At 42.4% G+C, this 18718-nt stretch overlaps 2 long non-coding RNA genes across 2 annotated transcripts; both read left to right on the top strand.

Annotated features, from left to right (window-relative positions):
• The first annotated feature begins 452 nt into the window (after nucleotides 1-452).
• Nucleotides 453-1417, top strand: LOC146611228 (uncharacterized). Its single transcript, XR_014905019.1, has 3 exons — nucleotides 453-583; nucleotides 865-931; nucleotides 1099-1417. It is a non-coding gene; the product is annotated as an uncharacterized LOC146611228 (long non-coding RNA).
• A 6962-nt stretch (nucleotides 1418-8379) lies between these two features.
• On the top strand, nucleotides 8380-9344 carry LOC146611227 (uncharacterized). The gene is made up of 3 exons (XR_014905020.1): nucleotides 8380-8510; nucleotides 8792-8858; nucleotides 9026-9344. It is a non-coding gene; the product is annotated as an uncharacterized LOC146611227 (long non-coding RNA).
• Nucleotides 9345-18718: the final 9374 nt, after the last annotated feature.

Genomic DNA, 18718 nt, shown 5'->3' with positions numbered 1-18718 from the left:
TTGCTGCAGGTTATTTTTAGAGGGCCACAGCAAAAGTTGGCTTCAAATAACTACCACCAATACTAGAACGAATAATTGAGTCTCAGGAAATAAAGCAGCTTATTGTATCTTTTGCCTTGAGGCAATGGTGTTAACCTCTGAACCACAATTCTCCAAATACACAAAACATGTACAAACTGAAACGTGTTGAAGTGGATTAAATGTTTTCTATTCAACACAAATAAACAGTAAAAGCTAAACTCTGTGTAACCCTGGAGAGTTACTAAGGGGTTTTAGTGTGTTATGAGTGATGTTAGTATTTTGAGTTCACTGTTAAGTTTTATTAAGTTAAATTATTTTGTTGAGAATTAATAAAATAGAAGATGTCTATAATGTCCTGATGGTCCTTGAAGTATACAGGGGGAAGTACCGCCTCCTGCCGTTCACTGCATAGCAGCTACGGATATCAGGAGAGAGGGAGAGGAAGAAAAGTCCGTTTTTCCAAGTGGAAAGCGTGGTTGTTTTTATCCTGTACGGTGGAAATAAGCTATCTAGGAATTGTTGTTACCCAGAAAGGAGTTTGTTACTGCTCGGATTCTTCTGGGTGAGTTAATTTGTTGTGAACAAGAATATTGTGAGTTTAAGCCACTAACGATGACATGCTAGCGGCTATCGCGGCTATTGCTATTAGCCATGTGGCTGTACATGTGTGATTGTGAGGATTAAACTGTATGTTAGAGTTTGTTAGCTTCCTATGACGATGCATGTAAAGATTGTAAGTCATATGTATGCTGTAGATGTTGATATGTTCCTATATCAATCCTTAATTGCGTTCATTGTGAGGTGAATACAGTTTAAAGAAAATGGGGTTATGTTTCTTTGTAGTTGTGCTACAACGCTTCACCATCGCCATTTTGAAGCTCCAGGAGAGTCCATTTTATTGGTTACTTTGGTAAGAAGTTATCATTGTCTATGTTTTGGAATATTCTGTCGTTCTTTCTGTATACTGGAAAGGTAAAATGCAAATTTGTTAGTATGTATGAACGAAACATAAGAAAGGATATATGTATAAATGACTAAATATAGATTTTTGAATGTTATTCTGACTGTGTTATACAGGTCAGGTTTTTTACTTGGGCGTACAGTTCAGTGATGATCCAGTCCAAAGATGGCGAGCCACCCCTCCAGGACCCTTGAGATGATTGCTCTAGGAAGAGAACTAAATTCTTTGGACGAACTGTGAACTGTACAAACTCTACTTAAGTGGTAGGACAGATTTGCACGTCATTCCTCCTTTGCACATCCTGCAAAGAGAATCCTCATTGCTGGACTCACACTTAAGGGTGTCGGCTGACACGAGAGAGAGAGACTGAGTCAAATCCCCCGGGGTTGTGTGTGTTTTGTTTATTATTTTCCGTGACTTGGGCCCAATTTTTCCTTTCATGTACTGTTATTGTTTTCATTGTATGTATGTAAGATTCTTTAATTGTGAATACAAATTGATCAAACCAAGTTCTCAGAGTGTTTCATTAGTCATCCACTGCTCCAGTAGTCGAACCTCAGCTATTGGCCCAACACACAGGTAACCATTTAAATCTGTATCCCAAGTGTTGAAAGGGGTATACAGAAAATTGGCGAGCCAGCCAGGAGCAGGTGGCAGACTATTGACGCTTTGTTTTCATTTTTTCTCCTTTTTGGGCAAAAATTCTTATCTTCAGTCATTATAACAGTAATTTGCCAAATTGGTGACATGGAGGTAGTGACACGTGAGCTGGTAAAGATCCCTAACTCTGTCATGGTTGAAGGGTTAACCTGGACTGAGGTGGACAATGAAGTACAGAGCTATTTAGAGACTCATGGTTCTATTAACCGTGTCCTGCGTATAGATGAACCAAACTCAGAGTTCCATAACAATGCAATTGTTGAGTTCACTTTTGGTACTGCGTTGCAAACGCTTGCTCCTTTGTTGCCATTTAAATACAAAAGCCCCACTCGGCCTGATGTGACTTTCCACGTGTGTGCGCTTGCTAGTGTCTATACCCCTGTGGTTAGCAATAGTGCTACTGAGAGTTACATGTCTGAGTTGCAAAACATTGCTAAGTTAACAGGGAAGTCATTTCAGCTTCTTTTGCAAGATGAACTAACTAAGTTGAGCTCTACAGTTGCAGCCACAGTAGAAAATGCCCCTGTGGACAGGAGTCAACATGAGGGAAGTCAGGCACCTAATTTCAGCTCGGCCTCATTACCGCAAGGTGCAATGCAATCTAGAATTGCTCCTGATACCACTATTCAGGGTGCTGCACTACGCTCAGCTCCAGAGATACAAAACCTGACCAAAGAGCAACATCCGAGAATACCACCAGTGACGGTGAGTTCATGCCCAGATCTAAGCCCCAGTGATCTCAACCCCCCTGAGATACAAAAGGTCGTTGTGGAGCATATTGTGCGAAATGAGGAGGCACCGCCACACCATTATGCTGCCTCACGCCTTCGAGTCTTTTCAGGCCGATTGCCGCGGCCAAATAATGAAACGGATTATGAGACCTGGCGCTCTAGTGTGGAACTTCTTTTAACAGACCCAGCATTGTCTGATTTAAGTCGCTCCAGGAAGATTGTTGACAGCTTGTTGCCCCCTGCTTCAGATTTCATTAGGCATCTTGATTCACAAGCTTTACCTTCTGCATATTTGCAGCTTCTTGACTCAGCTTATGGTGCTGTGGAGGATGGAGATGAGCTGTTTGCTAAGTTTATGGGTACTCTGCAGAATGCTGGTGAGAAACCATCAAACTACCTTCACAGACTCCAAGTTGTGCTTAACACTGCTACAAGGAGAGGAGGGGCCTCTGCTGATGAGTTTGATAGGCAGTTGTTGAAGCAGTTTTGTAGAGGCTGCTGGGATGACTCCTTAATAGCAGAGCTCCAGCTTGAACAAAAAATTAAAAACCCTCCTAGTTTTGCTGAATTATTGCTCCTGTTGCGTACTGAGGAAGACAAGCATGCTAACAAGGCAGTACGTATGAAAAAGCACCTTGGTACTTCCAGGCAACAGCCAGCCCCACCCAAACAGCATGTTTGGTCTCAACTGCAAACTGCCTGTGTTTGCTCTGAGTCTAAGGCTGTGGCAGAAACCAATCTCCTGAAGAAACAAGTTATTGAGTTACAGGCTCAAATGGCTCAGTTAACCCCCCACAGGAAAAGCAGGGGTAAGAACGCAAACTCAAATGCAAAGGTGACTGTGCAGACCAACCCTGCTCCTGAGCAGCCCTTGGCAGTGCCTGTTCCAGAGCACCAGCCACCTCCCAGGCCACGCCCGTGGTACTGCTTTCGGTGTGGAGAGGATGGCCATGTAGCCTTGAGATGCAGTAATGAGGCTAACCCCGTGCTAGTAGCAGCAAAAAGGAAGCAATTTCAAAGAAAACGGCAGGAGTGGGAGACGCAGAATGGCTCTGTGGATCCACACCATTTAAACTGACAGCAACTCCTGTTGTGGGACAGACAGGAGTTCAGTCTAACACTAGTCCCTCTACCTCCAAGCAAAAAGGCAAAAGACAGCCAAAATGTCAGCCATGTGGGCTGCCACAGAGGTTAGTTGGAAGCAAATGCACTGCTGAAGTGTGTGTTGCAGAGAAAAGGGTAAACTGTCTTTTAGACTCTGGATCTCAAGTTACAACGATCCCCTTGTCCTTCTATGAAAGCAACCTGAGGGACCAAGAAATTAAATCATTAGATGATTTGTTGGAGGTTGAAGGAGCTAATGGACAGCAAGTTCCATATTTTGGCTATGTGGAAATAGATATCACTTTTCCTAAAGAGTTTGTAGGAGAGGAGATTGAGATTTCTACTTTGGCCCTTGTGGTTCCAAACATGAGAGAAAATGCCCAAGAGCAAATTCTCATTGGCACCAATACACTAGACGTGTTGTACTCAAGTGTTGCTACTCACATGAATGAATTTGGCCTACCTGTCCAGTATGGCTACCGAGCAGTCCTCAAAGCCTTGGAGCTTAGGCACAGACAGCAACCCAATGGCAAGCTGGGCCAAGTAAAACTGTCTGGGGGGAAATCTGAGACGATTCCTGCTGGACGGACTGTTGCTTTAGAAGGGGTAGCCCTTGTTGGGAGCTCCTTTAATGAAAAGTGGGCCTTGGTAGAGCAACCAACAACACCCTCCTTGCCTGGTGGCCTACTGGTAGCAAATTGTTTAATCACATTGCCTAAGAAAAGGGCGAGCACATTGGCAGTGATAGTCAAAAATGAAACCGCCCATGATGTAACAATCGCACCAAAAACAGTGATCGCTGAACTCAGTGCTGTTCAACAAATAGTAGCACATAAGTCTGACACAAATGTACCTGACTCTGTCAAAGACAAGAACAATTCTAGTCCAGATTTACAGTTTGACTTTGGAGATTCTCCTTTGTCAGCTGACTGGAAGGAAAGAGTAACACAAACATTGAAGTCAATGCCAGAAGTGTTTGCTCACCATGACCTCGACTTTGGTCATGTAGGTCAGGTCAAGCATCACATCAGACTTCACGACCAGACACCTTTTAAGCAGAGAGCCCGGCCAATACACCCACAGGATGTTGATGCCGTGAGAAAACATTTAAGGGAGCTGTTGGATGCAGGCGTGATTCGCGAATCTGAGTCTCCTTTTGCGTCCCCTATTGTGGTGGTCCGGAAGCGTGATGCCTCCATCCGTCTCTGCATCGATTACCGCAAATTGAACTCACAGACAATCAAGGACGCCTATGCCCTTCCCAATCTTGAAGAGGCTTTTTCAGCTCTCACAGGCTCAAAGTGGTTTTCGGTTTTAGACTTGAAATCCGGCTACTACCAAATTGAAATGGAGGAGGCCGATAAGGAGAAGACCGCGTTCGTGTGTCCCTTGGGATTTTATGAATTTAATAGAATGCCGCAAGGAGTCACAAATGCCCCCAGCACCTTCCAGCGCTGCATGGAGCGTTGCATGGGTGATCTGAACCTGAAAGAGGTGTTAGTTTTTATTGATGACCTTATCATTTTTTCAGACACAGTTGAAGAGCACGAGAGGCGCCTTCTGCATGTTCTGAATCGCCTGAAGGAATATGGTCTCAAACTTTCACCAGAGAAGTGTAAGTTCTTTCAGTCTTCTGTCCGATATCTAGGCCATATTGTTTCCCAGAACGGAGTTGAGACTGATCCAGAGAAAACTAGTGCCCTGAAAACCTGGCCAAAGCCATCTAACCTAAAAGAACTGAGGTCCTTCCTTGGGTTCAGCGGTTACTATCGCAGGTTTATTCAGGATTTCTCCAGAATTGTGAAGCCGCTGAATGAGCTAACAGCTGGATATCCTCCAACCTGCAAGAACAAGGAAAGAAAGGCCAATGTCAAGTACCGCAATCCTAAAGAGCCATTTGGTGAGCGCTGGACTGCTTCTTGTCAACAGGCTTTTGACACCATAATCGAGAGGCTCACTTCAGCACCTGTCTTGGGTTTTGCTAATCCTAAACTTCCCTACCTGCTCCACACAGATGCGAGTACGACTGGGTTAGGTGCAGCCTTATACCAAGAGCAAGATGGTGAGCTTAAGGCTATAGCATTTGCAAGCAGAGGGTTGTCTAGAAGTGAAGCTAAGTATCCAGCACATAAGTTGGAGTTCCTAGCCCTTAAGTGGGCTGTCACAGAAAAGTTTAGTGACTACCTTTATGGGGCTGGTTTCACTGTGGTCACCGATAGCAACCCCCTTACATACATTCTAACCTCTGCCAAGCTTGACGCGACTAGTTATAGATGGCTGTCTGCTCTCTCCACCTACTCGTTCAAGCTGCAGTATAGGGCTGGAAAACAGAATGTGGACGCAGATGCATTATCACGAAGGCCACATGGTGGACTCATAGATGATCATATCTCAGTGAAAGAGAAGGAAAGGATCTGTAAGTTCACTGCCAACCACCTATCAGAAACGGAAACCTCAGAGGTCATTCAACCAGAGGTGATCAAAGCCATCTGTGAGCGGCATGACATCTATTTTGCTGGTGAAGGTTCTGAGTGCTCTGATCACTCAGTTGCTTTGGTTGAGTCCATAGCACTCAGTCCTGAAGCCCTGCCACCTTGCTTCCAAGGGAATGACAGTCATGGGCTGCCAGTTATCCCCTTTTTCTCATTTGCTGAAATCTCAGAGAAACAGCAAGCAGACGCAAGCATCAGGGAAATAATTACTCAATTGGAAAGTGGTGAGACACCTCCACCTCAAGTGAGAAAGGAGCTCCCTGAGTATGGACTCTTGTTAAGAGAATGGAACCGGCTAGAGCTCAAAAATGGAGTCTTGTTTCGCAAGAGACAGGGAGTGATGGGAGTGACTCATCAACTTGTCTTACCAAGAGAACTGAGAGATATGGTACTTGAAAGTCTACACGACGACATGGGCCATCTTGGTGTTGAACGCACCCTTGATCTAGTGAGAGCTAGATTTTATTGGCCTAAAATGTCCTCAGTGGTTGAAGAAAAGATTAAGACTTGTGATCGCTGTGTGAAAAGAAAAACTCCACCAGAGAGAGCAGCCCCAATGGTTTCAATAGCGACCACCAGACCATTGGAATTAGTCTGCATGGACTTTCTGAGTGTGGAACCAGATCAAAGTAATACCAAGGACATATTAGTAATAACGGATCATTTTACTAAGTATGCCCTTGCAATACCAACGCCAAACCAAAAGGCGACTACCGTGGCTAAGTGTCTGTGGGAACATTTTATATCACATTATGGGTTCCCTGAAAAACTCCATAGTGATCAGGGCCCCGATTTTGAGTCCCGTACCATTAAGGAGCTGTGTGAAATGGCAGGAATCCGGAAGACACGGACAACCCCGTACCATCCAAGGGGTAACCCTGTTGAGCGTTTTAACAGAACGCTGCTGCAGATGCTAGGCACTCTAAATAATAAGGACAAGTCCCGTTGGAGGGACTATGTTAAGCCTCTTGTGCATGCATACAACTGCACAAAGCATGAAGCCACAGGGTTTGCACCTTATGAGCTTATGTTCGGGAGACAACCAAGACTCCCTGTGGACTTAGCTTTCGGGCTTCCTGTTGATCCTCTGCCATTGTCTCATTCACAGTATGTGCAAGGCCTGAAGAACCGCCTGAAAGAGAGTTATGAGCTTTCGAGCAGAAATGCTAAGAAATCTGCAGATCGTAACAAAACTAGGTTCGACCAGAGAGTTACAGGGTCTAGCCTTGAACCAGGGGATCGAGTGCTAGTTCGAAATGTGAGACTGAGGGGAAAGCACAAGCTAGCAGACAAATGGGAGGCAGATGTGTATGTAGTTGTGTCACATGCTAATGACCTTCCCGTGTATACAGTGCGTCCTGAGGCTGGAAATGGTCCTTTGCGCACTTTACACAGGGACCTCCTGTTGCCCTGTGGGTTTCTGCCCGTAAGTGCTCCTGAAACCCCAGTACTGCCAACAGTGCGAAGGTCAAGAACCCGTCAAAACCCAGGTTATGTAAACGAATGCTTTGATGATGTCATGTCAGACGAAGAAGAAGTGTATCCTTCAAGGATTGTACTTTTGGATCCAGCTGCCTCCAACCTAATGCCCAAGGTTGATCACGTTTCATCCGACATTCCACCAGAGCAGCATGCTACTGACAATGTGATCCCTCTTAGCAGAGTGGTTGTTCCCGGAGCAGTTTCAGATGAAATTGAGGTGGAAATTCCCATAGAAGCAGGGGAGGAGTCCCCAGCCACAAGCTCACCTCAGGTCAGCTTTCTTGACCGTGAAGAACCAGGAAGAACTGGAGGTGATGAAAGTGAATCTTCTTGGAAGATTGGTGAGATTTCAGTGCCCCTCATTTCACCTGTTGGGCAATCTCAGCTGCTTGACATTGAAGGTACACAAGATGTTCCTGAAACTGATGACATAGCTAATTTAACCCACATAAAAGAGCCATCAGAGGGGTTAGATGAGGCCGTCAGATGTTCAAACAGGCAGCGAAGTCGACCAAAGAGACTCCATTATGCTGAACTTGGAAACCCTTTAATAGAGGTGGTTCAGTCACTTTTTCATGGTCTGGGTGCTGCTATAATAAGGTCAATGGATGCTGCAGAACCGTTGTGGTACAATAAAACCACCATCCCTCCTGTCGATCCAGTAACAACACAGCCGCAGAGAAGGTGCACGGGGACGTGCCACCCTTCAGTGGGGGAGGGTGTAACCCTGGAGAGTTACTAAGGGGTTTTAGTGTGTTATGAGTGATGTTAGTATTTTGAGTTCACTGTTAAGTTTTATTAAGTTAAATTATTTTGTTGAGAATTAATAAAATAGAAGATGTCTATAATGTCCTGATGGTCCTTGAAGTATACAGGGGGAAGTACCGCCTCCTGCCGTTCACTGCATAGCAGCTACGGATATCAGGAGAGAGGGAGAGGAAGAAAAGTCCGTTTTTCCAAGTGGAAAGCGTGGTTGTTTTTATCCTGTACGGTGGAAATAAGCTATCTAGGAATTGTTGTTACCCAGAAAGGAGTTTGTTACTGCTCGGATTCTTCTGGGTGAGTTAATTTGTTGTGAACAAGAATATTGTGAGTTTAAGCCACTAACGATGACATGCTAGCGGCTATCGCGGCTATTGCTATTAGCCATGTGGCTGTACATGTGTGATTGTGAGGATTAAACTGTATGTTAGAGTTTGTTAGCTTCCTATGACGATGCATGTAAAGATTGTAAGTCATATGTATGCTGTAGATGTTGATATGTTCCTATATCAATCCTTAATTGCGTTCATTGTGAGGTGAATACAGTTTAAAGAAAATGGGGTTATGTTTCTTTGTAGTTGTGCTACAACGCTTCACCATCGCCATTTTGAAGCTCCAGGAGAGTCCATTTTATTGGTTACTTTGGTAAGAAGTTATCATTGTCTATGTTTTGGAATATTCTGTCGTTCTTTCTGTATACTGGAAAGGTAAAATGCAAATTTGTTAGTATGTATGAACGAAACATAAGAAAGGATATATGTATAAATGACTAAATATAGATTTTTGAATGTTATTCTGACTGTGTTATACAGGTCAGGTTTTTTACTTGGGCGTACAGTTCAGTGATGATCCAGTCCAAAGATGGCGAGCCACCCCTCCAGGACCCTTGAGATGATTGCTCTAGGAAGAGAACTAAATTCTTTGGACGAACTGTGAACTGTACAAACTCTACTTAAGTGGTAGGACAGATTTGCACGTCATTCCTCCTTTGCACATCCTGCAAAGAGAATCCTCATTGCTGGACTCACACTTAAGGGTGTCGGCTGACACGAGAGAGAGAGACTGAGTCAAATCCCCCGGGGTTGTGTGTGTTTTGTTTATTATTTTCCGTGACTTGGGCCCAATTTTTCCTTTCATGTACTGTTATTGTTTTCATTGTATGTATGTAAGATTCTTTAATTGTGAATACAAATTGATCAAACCAAGTTCTCAGAGTGTTTCATTAGTCATCCACTGCTCCAGTAGTCGAACCTCAGCTATTGGCCCAACACACAGGTAACCATTTAAATCTGTATCCCAAGTGTTGAAAGGGGTGTTACATCTGCTCTTCACATATTTACCTTGAGGTCAAACTATTAAACCAATGGGGCATGTTGATTTAGACTGTACATGAAGGGACAGAAATAGACTTTAACTGCATCCCTTTTTCTTAATGCACCACTAATACTACTGAAGCACTTTTAAAGGTGCTTACTTTAAAGTCTTGTGTGTAAAAATGGATTAAAACATCCCCAATCACCAAATGCTTTGAACACAATGTAAAGACATAATCACTTTGACTCTATGTCTCTCTATTTTGTTGAAGAGATAGCGACTGCAGTAGAAACAGAGCTGGGCTGTACCGTATTTTTCAGACTATAAGGCGCACTTAAAATCCTTTAATTTTCTCAAAAATCGACAGTGCGCCTTATGTATGAATTGTGATTGTGCTTCCTGACCTCGAACCGATTTTATGTGGTACACGGCGCTCGAAAAATCTGTCAAAAAATGTTTTAGTACAACTTTGGAAGACATAGGTGTAACAATTAAGTTTAACATCCAGGCATCCATGAAAACAGAATTTATTAAATTTAACGTAGTTAGCAGGAAGTTAGCTTGCTAGTTTCCACCTAAACATGATATCATGTAGCATGTTCTGACTGAGAGATTTCTGAAAAATTGAAAACGTACAGCTCTGCTATCACTTACAACATAAATGAAGACAGAAAACTAAACAGCAGTGACTTTTGTAGGGTTGCTGAAGTTTGGCTAGCTGGTATATAACGATATAAAATTCTGAATTTCATGTCACTTTTTTACAAAGTATTCAGTGTGTAAATCCTCCGAGCCCTGTTCCATGACAAAAATATACTTTTGTCATATTTTGAGTTTAAAATGACCAGTTTGTAAGTGCTTGTCTTAATAAGAATAACTTCCTGTCTGAATGTATGAATCCTGCAAACTCCAACAACAAGCAGAAGAATGTGCAAGTTGCTGTAAGTAAACTTATATGTTCTAAAGGCTGGAGTCCTGACTGTAACTCTACAAAATAATATTATTATTATTTGTTTGTTCAATTAATTTTGCTAAGGAACTGATGTGTGAGAATGTAAAAAACCAAAATATTAAACAAGCTTTTATCGTCAAATTGCCTGTCTTGGACAAAAACGCTGTTCTTTCAATGAAACTGAGCGATACTCAAATGTTTTACTTTACTTCAAAATTAATTCTATATGATTGGGTTCATGTTTGTTTTGGCCTTTTTGCCAGTATCTATGATCTCTCTTTGCTTCTGTCTCTTTTCTCATTCCCCTCACATTCCAACCAGTCATGGCAGATTACTGCTGGTTCTTTCAGCCGGTCTCTTCCTGTTAAAAAGCAGTTCTTCCTCCCCACCATTCCCAAGTGCTTGATCATAGAGAATCGTCAGATTGTTGGCATTCTCTCTCTTCCTTACTTTACAATATTAAGAGCTTTAAGATGCTTGATGCTGTGAATTGGAGATATATAAATAAACGATTGTGCATAATAACAGCTACAGTTTAACCAAACACAACAGAAAAATATATATATTTAGTGAGCAGTGCATCAGTTTTCAAACTCCAACAATATAAAATATAAAGTTCTGATCAATATTCCTGTAATTCACTTCTTAAATAAGACTTGCATAGTATGTTATATTTTTAATTTACATGAATAAACCGAGGCTGCTCCTTTATTGATACTTGATACTAACGGACCCTGAGATGAGATTAGAATTCATTACATTTGAGCCAAAACACACCACCCACTACTCTGTAATACAGACTTATCCTCTATAAAGTGGACCTCAGCATGCCTAAAATCTCTATTAATATCTGCACAAAACTCTCAGAGTTGGCCAGTCGCTCCACAGGCGTTGTCCTTGTGTCAGGTTGTGAGGCTGTAAATGATGCTGTAAAGAGGAGAGGAGGAAGCCGCCGCGCTGCTTTTTATCAGGATGGTGCGACAAGGTAATTAGGGAAACATCAGAGACTCGGGTCAAGAGGTCACTTTAATCTGCAGCTTTCAGAGAAGAAGATGCCTCATTGCGTCTCCCTCTCCTGCTCTCGCACACTTTGTATTCATCCATCCAGAACAGTCAAATCCTTCCCAAATCAAAAACCCTGGATTAACGGAGATGTTCGCGCGGCACTGGCGGCACGGAACACCGCCTTTGCCTCCGCGAACACATCGGACTACAAACACGCACATTACCAACTCCGGAAGACGATCAAAGCAGCCAAACGTGAGTACAGGGACAGGGTGGAGCAACAGTTTGACAACCCTCGGAGTATGTGGCAGGGACTAAACACGATCACAGACTTTAGAGGGAAAACCAGCACACCGCAGACCACGGCCTCTCTGTGTGAGGATCTAAACGTATTCTACGCTAGATTCGACACAGCGAACACCATGAGACCGGACAGTGTGCGCACCGCGGATGACGTCAGTGCGCACACTGTGTCTGAGGAGGATGTGCGGAAGTGCTTCAGGAAGGTGAACGCACGCAAAGCTACTGGTCCGGACGGGATTCCCGGCCGCGTCCTCAGGTCATGCGCGGCTCAGCTGGCTGGAGTGTTCACGCACATCTTCAACCTTTCCCTCTCTCTGTCTGTAGTCCCAGCCTGCTTCAAAATGGCCACCATCGTCCCTGTACCCAAATCCTCCACCATCTCCTCATTGAACGACTGGCGACCTGTAGCCCTGACCCCCATCGTAAGCAAATGCTTCGAGAAGCTGGTCAGGGACTTCATCTGCTCTGCACTACCCGACTCACTGGACCCTCTACAGTTTGCATACCGCCACAACAGGTCCACTGATGATGCCATAGCCCTGACACTACACACTGCCCTGTCACACCTGGAGAAGAGAGACACGTATGTGAGGATGCTGTTTGTAGATTACAGCTCAGCATTCAATACCATCGTTCCCTCGAAGCTGGACAGGAAACTGCAGGATCTAGGACTGAGCAGCTCCCTCTGCAGCTGGATCCTTAGCTTCCTGTCTGACAGACGCCAGGTGGTCAGACTGGGCAGCATCACCTCATCCCCCATCACACTGAACACTGGTGCTCCACAGGGGTGTGTACTGAGCCCTCTCCTGTACTCACTCTACACCTACGACTGCACAGCCACTAACAGCTCCAACATCATTGTGAAGTTTGCGGACGACACTACAGTGGTGGGTCTTATCACCAACGGTGATGAGACGGCTTACAGGGAGGAGGTCAGCGCCCTGACCCACTGGTGTCAAGACAACCATCTCACCCTCAACGTCGCAAAGACAAAGGAGTTGATAGTGGACTTCCGGAGGTGCAGAGAAGTACACACCCCCATCACCATCAACGGCGCTGCTGTGGAGAGAGTGAGCAGCTTCCGGTTCCTTGGTGTACATCTGGCTGAGGATCTTACGTGGTCAGTACACACAAACAAAACAGTGAAGAAGGTGCAGCAGCGCCTCTTCTTTCTCAGGAGACTGAAAAGATTCGGCATGAGCCCCCGCATCCTCAGGACCTTCTATCACTGTGCCATTGAGAGCATCCTCACTGGATGCATCACCACCTGGTATGGCAACAGCACCGCCTACAACTGCAAAGCTCTCCAGCGAGTAGTGCGGTGCTCTGAACGGATAATTGGAGGTGAGCTTCCCTCCCTCCAAGACATCTACAGGAAGCGCTGCCTGAGGAAAGCGGGGAGGATCATCAAGGACTCCAGTCACCCCAGCCATAAACTGTTCAGACTACTTCCATCAGGAAGGAGGTTCTGCAGCATCCGGTCCCGTACCAGCAGACTGAGAGACAGCTTTTTCCATCAGGCCATCAGACTGCTGAACACGTCATAGACACCTCAGCTTCACTACTGGAACTTCAACATTATGCACTCCACACTGTATATAAATGCCACTTGTTTTGCACATATTCAACTCTGTATATTTTATATATTTTATTATTATTATTATTATTATTTTTTTTTTTTTTTACTATTTAATTTGTAAAAATGTGTATACACACACACACACACACACACACACACACACACACACACACACACACACACACACGTAGGAAAATATTTAGTATACACATCCAGAAATGCATACACTATTATATATTGTACATATATTTATTAGTTTCAGGTTGGCCATTCTTGTATTTTGCTCGTTTGTGTTGTTGTGTTTGCACATCTCTGTTGCTTGTGGGGCTCGCACACAAGAATTTCACTCGCATGTGCTGTGCCAGTGTGCCTGCACATGTGATGTGACAATAAAAGTGATTTGATTTGATTTGATATGATTTATTCTCCACCGCCGCAGCACTTCCCACAAAATCCCCTGTCACATTGATCTTGATTGATTTTTCACACTCTGCTTGTTACAGTTATGGATTTATTTTAAGCGTAACATTTGTTTTGAGATACGGTGCCAGACTTCAGCTATCACGCCACCGTTTCCTTGTATCTACAGCTATATTTGTATGTGCACTGTTGCAGCGAGGTAATGATTAAACCGGGATGCAAGAGAGCGGCCCAGGTGCTTGTTTATAGATTTTTGACCGTCGCAAAATTGGTCAAATTCAATATGCTCACATTGTTTTCATACAGAGCGCTGGAAAAAGGTTTAACACTCGTGATTTTTCTAACATAAATTAGCATTAGACAGCACAGAAATAAATGCTTTTGCAAATAAACTATTACATTGTGTGGGAGGGCTTGTTATGATGATGCTGTGGGGGGTAAAGTAGGCTACTAACATTTATGTTTAATGGTGTGTAAACTTGATTTCCTCAACTCATCTTCTACCTTTGCCTTCCCCATTCTTTCTCTGCCTCCTGTAACTCATTTTTAAAACTATTTTCTTTATATTGCCCATCAACTGCAGCGCTTTCTCCCAAATGTTTTTTGTTCTTCTGATGTATCAACAGACTACCTAAACTACCTCCTCACCAACACCACCCACTATTTTCCAAATATGTCAGTTAGACTGATATTGTCCCACCATATTCACCACGCCATTTATTAATCATTGCTTGGTTGCTCTCATTAGATGTTTGCATAACTACCTTGGAGTGGGAAAAACCAGACATTTCAACCATCTGTCTGGTAGCCTCAGATATAAAAATATCACAAGACATTACTTTTACCCAAGTCACTACTTGAACAGTTTTCATTATTCTTATGAAAGCATTTGTATGGCTTATCCATTAATTTTAATAATCTGAGACGTTCATCTATTACTTACGTCTTTCACTAAAATAAAAGTTGTAGCTTCAGCAGGCTGTGTGCAAAAACAGGGCCATCCAATAGCAGACTGACAAAAAAAGTTTTAACCATAAATTTGTGTTTTCTGGAGCAGTGATCCAGACTTATTTTGAAGTAACATGTATGCTGAAATTCATGGATTTGAATATATTTCCAATCTATGCTTCCGCTTGGTTGTCAAGTGTGTGTGTCCTGTGTTTCCTTTATTCTTGTCGATCTGTCCCTCCGACAAAAACATTTATCCCTTATATTTGGCAAACTATTTGAATTTTTATTCTTGTAATCTTAGCTAATTGTTTGAGCTGTTTAGCTGTTACATTTAAATATTTAACGTTTTTAGCAATTATTTTTATTATAATCACTCAGTTTAATACACAGTAATACGCATATATTATTCTTAGCTATTTCAACAGTTTATCTAACTTACTAAATCTGTTACTTTTAGCTAACTTACTCTTACTTATAGCTAATATTACTAAATTGATTTATTTGTTATTTAACGCTAACTCACTAAATGCGTTACTTTTAGAGAGCTTACTAACTCTTGAAACTTTGAGCTAATTTTGTTAGTTGTAGCTATTTCACTAAAATGGTTTATTTGTTACTTTTAGCTAACATACTAAATTCATTTTTTTTTAGCAAACTTACTGAAATTTTTACTTTTAGTAAATATTAACATATTTATTCATTCAATATTTAATATGTTTTGCTAACTGCTGAAAAATGGTTGATTTATTAACTTCACACATTTAAAAGTGTCTACACATTTCTAAATATTTTAAACTATATCTTAAAATTTTGTGATAGCTTTTGGTTACAATTTGGTTTATTCTTCACTCTTAGCTAACTTGAATGCTTGAATTACTTTTACCTTAGCGAAAACTAGTTGTAAATGTTTCTAAAAAGATAGCTAAAGATTAATAACAGTTTAAGGAATAGATAATTCTCCCAGTGGTTAGTAAATGATGTCAATAATTTCTTTGCTATTAGCGAGGCAAAATGAATCAGAAAATCTCCCATAACTAAATAATTTGGGGATTGTTTCTTCACGTGGAGGTGAAGGCATGAAAATGGAATATCTTATGAAAGTGAAATACCAATTCAAGACCTGAATGCTCAGAATAACTTCTTATATCACCTGCACTGCCGTTCCAGCTAAGATCTAACAACATGCATCCCTGCTCTGTTTCATTATTGATAGGCAATATTGACCTGTTTGTCTCTCTTAACTGATGAGAATGATTTACCTTCCTGTTTGTCCTCGCTGAGCTGTGAGAAGAATCTAGATACAGACCCAATAAAAGCATACAGGTTTATTCTCAGTAACTCCCAGCATCGAGGACAAACTTTCACCATTGATGCAGCAGGTATGTATACAAAAACACATAAAGACAAATTTATTAGACTACCACTGAAAGGTTTATACCACAGCTGTCCTAAATTAACAGTATTGGTAATTGCCAAAATAATGTTTAGTGTTGCTGTAATGATTAATTCACCAGTAGGAACAAACTCTTTTATCAAAATAAAGTTTTTAATGATAGAATATAATTGTTTTTGTCCATGAATTTTAAAATTTACTTGTTTACTAAAAAGCTGAAAAAGGCACATTATTACCTTTTGATTAAGATGCCAAATTACAGTTATTTATTTGGCTCCCTGAACAGAAAAAAATAGTTTTAACAGTTGAATACACTTGATTAATTTTTGACTTCTCAGAGAAGTCCAGCGTCAGCTCAAATTTGGATATAAAAACGTGATATCTTTAAAATATTTGTGTTTTGCTTTAGTTTGTTAGTTTGTTTTATGACAGGCGGTCACATAAATTTCTTAAGCACTGAATTCCATTAAACTAACAGCTTGTTGGGGTCCTTTGGTGGCTCTGTGAGTCTGAGACGTCATAATACAGGGTCAGTGAGGTCAGTTTATATTTTATCATAAGTCATCTGGTATCAGTTTTAGTATGTACATGAACTGGGAAATTATGAATGATAAAGTTTCCAAAATGAACATTTATCTTTACCTTTTTACATTTCAGCATTTATCATATTGTGACCCTCTATTTTTTATAAATGTCCCTTTGAATGGGCTTAAACCCCAGTTTCAGAATCAGTACCTAATTGAACAACTCTTAATACCAAAGAGTATGTTTTATTTGTGCAACCCGACATATTTTTTTTGGATCTCTTCATTAAAAGATTTTTATTTTGTGGCCTAAATCAAATTTGCATCGTTAGTGCTCAAATTTAGCCTTGGGATGGACACAACTATTTCATCCCAGAGCAGAAAAGAACAGCATTCGTGAACCTTTCATTAAAAAAGTAACCGTTTGAGTGCAACTCGCGGTAGTTGAGGTTTATTTTTAACTTTGGTTTGCCAGTTTGTTTTTACCTTAGGGGCTGGTTTGTTTATATTGAATTTGAAAAAAACATATTTTAATATATCTTTGAGCCTTGCACTGTGAACTCCAGTGGATTCTGAATGCAGGGCTTTTAGTTGTAATAGTAGAGTATCCTCTGCTGGAAATACTATATAACAGGGAGCAGTTTGTTGGTCCCTACTGATCTGAATACCATGCCCCATGCTGACAAGCTATACATAATTAGTTCTGCCTAACGGACAAGCCCTTGTAAAATCCATTCACCAGAGCGCTGTGATATAATGGACCAAATGTTTTAAGATCCTGTCTTGATGCGCTTGCAGAGCCCATGCTATATCTGTAAGAGGACAGATGGCCATCCCTGTTGGTGTGATTCTCCACAGCTTCTCCAAACTAATACACCCGGCATATGGACATGCAGCACAGGGTGGGGGACTGGCACCGGGCCCTTGGGACAGCACGCTGACAGGACAGGGGACAGTTTCTAAAATGCTGGTTCCCAGCCACACTCAAGACCCAAAGCCCTTAGCAGGCATATTTCACTTACATAAATGTTCCTGCGTCTCAGGGAAACGAACCCGCAGGTGCTCGCTGGCGGGCTTCATCCAGCACCAGAGATTAGGTCACGGCTTTCATGAAGCAGGGGGCAGTGGTGCTGGTGACAGTCTGGCATGGGCCATTAAGATGAGGGCAGAAGAGCAGTTTATCCTCATTTAGGATAACCTTGGTTGAAAGGTATCAGGATAATTTCCTTGTGTGTTATCTCTATTCTCCTATCAGAGTGTTCTTGAGCTCTCCTTCTGCTCTCGCCACACTACCCCCCTCCCCCCAACCCACCCAACCACCCACCCACCACCACATTTCTGGACCGATCCCAGCTAAAGGGATTAATGGCCTTCTGAAGGAATATCACAGGATATAACAAAACCTACTACCAGAATGAATTCATTTCACAGCTGCCACATCGATGCAGTCCACCTTCAGCTGGGAGGAAATCAATCTGTATGATGCCAGTCACAGGGAAAAGGCACCTCTGTGTAGAGATTCTTTGCTTGTCTCGAGGTATTTACACATGTCAGAGCAGGGATGAAATAGCAGTGAGTGGCGGAAAAAGAAATGGCAGCTGCACAGACTCTATACTGCCATCATGTGGCGCAAGGTGGCACATTGAAAGTCTCAACTGCAAGCTGGCTCCACAGTTTAAATCAGCTTTAAAGGAAAAATTCACATTACCATTACGAAGGTGCAAACGTGTTGTTTCCACCACCGGGTTGCTTTACACAGTGACAGCATAAATAAACTAAGAAGAAGCTAAAATGAACGCGTTCTGTACCCAGTAAAAATGTTTACTTTGTCACAATCTTTAAATCTATCAGCTGATGAAGGCTGCGAGGGTCTGGGCTTTCCTCAACTATAGAGTGGAGCCTCCTTTCATAAAAGAGCCATTTGAGGTCATTCAGCCATCTGACCAGGTTGGCTCCTGAGCAGCATCAGAACAGAGAGATTACATCTCTTGGCTGGCTAAGGAACTCCTCAGTGTCTCCCCAGAAGAGCTGAGGAGGTGGCTGGGGTGAGGGAGGTCTGGGCAT

Source organism: Diplotaxodon limnothrissa, linkage group LG20, assembly GCF_057381915.1.
Source record: "Diplotaxodon limnothrissa isolate DT_005_m linkage group LG20, D_limnothrissa_male_GT1.1, whole genome shotgun sequence".
Classification (NCBI taxonomy): Eukaryota; Metazoa; Chordata; class Actinopteri; order Cichliformes; family Cichlidae; genus Diplotaxodon; species Diplotaxodon limnothrissa.
This window is presented reverse-complemented; position numbering and strand designations above follow the sequence as displayed.